This window comes from Triticum urartu, chromosome 7A (genome assembly GCF_056163025.1).
Source record: "Triticum urartu cultivar PI428250 chromosome 7A, HENAU_Tu73, whole genome shotgun sequence".
In the NCBI taxonomy this organism is placed as follows: domain Eukaryota; kingdom Viridiplantae; phylum Streptophyta; class Magnoliopsida; order Poales; family Poaceae; genus Triticum; species Triticum urartu.
This window is the reverse complement of record NC_141879.1, coordinates 78,631,117-78,634,615: the sequence shown is the minus strand read 5'-3', so window position 1 is coordinate 78,634,615 and position 3,499 is coordinate 78,631,117. Positions and strand designations below refer to the sequence as shown.

The window sequence follows — 3,499 nt, the reverse complement described above, 5'->3', positions numbered from 1 at the left end:
GGGGAAGTAGATAACCAAAAGGGCATATAGGAATTCCTTACACGACCTTGCTGAAAAGGAACAATTACACTCGCTGAAAACTGATGAAATGCTCATGTACCTTTATGCTACGCTACACCACTCTGCTTTTGAAATTCTCTAAACAGGCAGTCCATAACTAACCACCTGTCTTTTTATTTTTTATTGCTACTGAGGCTTCTTTGTAAAACTTGTACGCGTCAATAAATTACAGCTGTGTGCATCATGATAATGGAGAGGCCGGGCCTATCCACTTTTTGGAGAAAAAAATCACCACCTGTAGGAAGTAGCAATTATCTACATGGCAGAAACATATACGTGCAGAGCTATCATTAACTCCCAAGTCTGTTAAAAGCATAGCCACACAGATAAAACATCAAGTTTCCACAACGATTAAGCATTCGATTACATGAACCCACTATTGTCACCAAGTGACTTAAAAGTGCACACCATCATATACTAATTATGTCCACACAATAACATATTAGTAAGATAAAGATAAGCAGAACCCAGGCATGTTGGTTGACCACAAAAGACTAAAACAATCCTTCTGGGTTGATCATATAGCTTCAGAAGGAAAAAACCAGGTCAGGCCCCACTGACCAGCTTGGCGTTGCGGTACTGCAGGATTCCTTGAATGCAATGGCATTATCATCCCACTTCTCACGTTGTATATGCCAGCGTCGCGAAGAGGTTCTGCAGAAGCTCTGGACAAGGATAATCGCAGATGAAGTAGATGCAGTCCTCCTGGGATCCACTGCATTCTCCAGCAGGCAGGGACTTCGAGCTTTGCTTACCAAGAAAGAGGGCATGGCCACCCAAATCACTCACCGTTCTCCACTGACCCGGGTTAGTGCGCAAGTCTGCCTCAAGGACATTAAATCCAACAGTGTGAGAATTCCTAAAACCCTGTGAGTGTGTAAATCTTTGCACCATCAGCAGCCTACCACCACATTCCACTAAATACTGGCTGAGTCCATAAAGCACCTTCTTAGACAGGTATTGAGGCGTTCCACAATCACCACCAGAGTCAATTACGCATTTCATCTTTGGATAAGTACCAAGGTTCTCACCAAAATCAACGACGAAAAGCTTGAAAAATCCAGATACCACGTACAGCCTTCCATCCAAGAATGCAAGGTCCACTAATGTTGGTGGCTCCCCCAGTGCAGTACGTATACCTCTGAATGAGTAAGTGGTGGCAGGTGGTTGAACGACACAAAGATCAACAGAATAACAATTGCCGATGATCAACGCAGCAGCAAGGGACTTGGGTGATGATTCCAGCGGCGAGGGCGCCAGTAACTTATAGGAAACTGCATCATCAGTATATTCAGCATGGTTATCTATCTCGCGCTGCCAAACACTGGCAAGATTAGGAAGCTCCAGTGTGCTCTTGGAAAAAGGGTTCAGCAATGAACACGCACCATCACAGCTCATGAGGAATAGCCTGTTATCAATGGAGCCGTGCCAACGAGCACCATCTGGTAGAGGCATGCGGTGAACCTCACTGCCAGGGATGCCGAGGAAGGTTCCATCGGTGAGGGTGAGCCAAGGGAATGGGAGGGGGAGATTCTGCAACATACTATTAGAGCGCCATGGTTGACAGACTGCTCTCAGACGAACACGGTCAGCTAGGGAATCGAGGCGCTTTAGGACAAGGCCCAGGAGTTCGGTAGGAAGATCTGACCAAGGTCCAAACTGTGCAGCCTTCATGATGCAAGTCTGCAATACAGGACATAAGATTAATAGATAGTACAATAAGAAAATTGTAATGCATATGCTAGCTGAACTACTCTAATACCTAAGGCCGTCACAAAGAAATAGAGATGACGAGGGAAATAGCAAAAACAATCTATAGAGCAGAAACAAACTACTCCATCCGAACATATGCTTCTTTAACTTCAAATCAATTATATACATATGCTTCTTGAACTTGGTAACAGATGCAAAAGCATGCAGCAAAGCACCATCTATTTATGTTATTTTGATGGAAAAAAACACCATTTATTTGTTATGGTAAATAAAGCAGCATGATGATCATGTCCCCTAATACCATCAACAGCAGCATGATTCATGATCATGAGTATGGTGAACTAACAAGGAATTATGTTCTTAATTTCTCATGTGGAATTGACTAACTTCAGTGAGCTACTCACAGTAGTCCTCTTTCTTTTAGATGAGAAATCCAGAGAGTGTTCTTTTAAATAAGAAGGTATATGTTGAACAAATAAAATTTTATTCATGTATATGGTCAAGCGAGTGGAAATCGGAGCTAAGTATGCATATATTACTGAAGATTTATATTTTTCACAACACCAGTGTGCAGCTCGGATCAGCAAGAAATAAAAATAAGTTAAGTAGAGCTTCAATCGGGAAAATAGAGGTGCCAATTGTTTCTCAAGAACATGCTGAGGTGGATTCAAAAAATAAAAAACATGCTGAGATGAACATCGGAGGCAAGTATTGCAAAATATTTTTAATTTTTAGATCGGGTCGAAAAACTCCATTAGCAAGATTAGATCAAGTGAAGAAACAATTTCAGATGGACCATCTTTGTCAAAAAGAAAAAACTGGTTAGGAGAAGTTGCAATCTGGAACAATGACAAAACGTTAACAACCCACCTACCCCCAATCATGCATGATCAATGTGAATAGTTACTTTAGAATCAACTATATAAGGTCCAAACTTATCACAAGCAAATACACCTGCTAAGAATTCCTTTTCAGTAGTAGCATAATTTCTCTGGGCATTGTCTAGAGTTTTACTAGCATATTGAATTACATTTAATTTATTATCAACTCTTTTCCCTAGAACAGCACCTACAGCATAATCACTAGCATCACACATAATTTCAAATGGTAAATTCCAATCAGGTGCCTGAACAATAGGTGCAGAAATCAATGCTTTCTTAAGTATTTCAAATGCTTCTACGCAATCATCATCAAAGACAAAAGGAATATCTTTTTGTAATAGATTAGTCAGAGGCCGAGAAATTTTTGAGAAGTCCTTAATGAGCCTCCTATAAAAACCGGCATGACCGAGGAAGCTTCTTATACCTTTAATGTCCTTGGGACACGACATCTTTTCAATAGCGTCAACTTTAGCTTTGTCAACTTCAATACCTCTTTCAGAAATTTTATGCCCCAAGACAATACCTTCATTAACCATAAAGTGGCATTTCTCCCAATTCAAGACAAGATTAGTTTCTTCATATATCTACAAAACTCGATCAAGGTTGCTTAAGAAATCATCAAAAGAGGATACATAAACGGAGAAATCATCCATGAAAACCTCACATATCTTTTCACAAAAGTCGGAGAATATAGCCATCATGCATCTTTGAAAGGTAGCAGGTGTATTACATAAACCAAAAGGCATACGTCTATAAGCAAAAGTACCGAAAGGGCAAGTAAAAGTGGATTGATCATCAACTGACACAGGTATTTGAGAAAAGCCATAGTAACCATCTGGAAAAGA

The 3,499-nt window shown here is 40.4% G+C and overlaps 1 pseudogene; it reads right to left on the bottom strand.

Annotated features, from left to right (window-relative positions):
- Nucleotides 1-577: 577 nt before the first annotated feature.
- On the bottom strand, nt 578-1,739 carry LOC125527580 (F-box protein At2g26160-like; annotated as a pseudogene).
- Between the last annotated feature and the right edge of the window lie 1,760 nt (nt 1,740-3,499).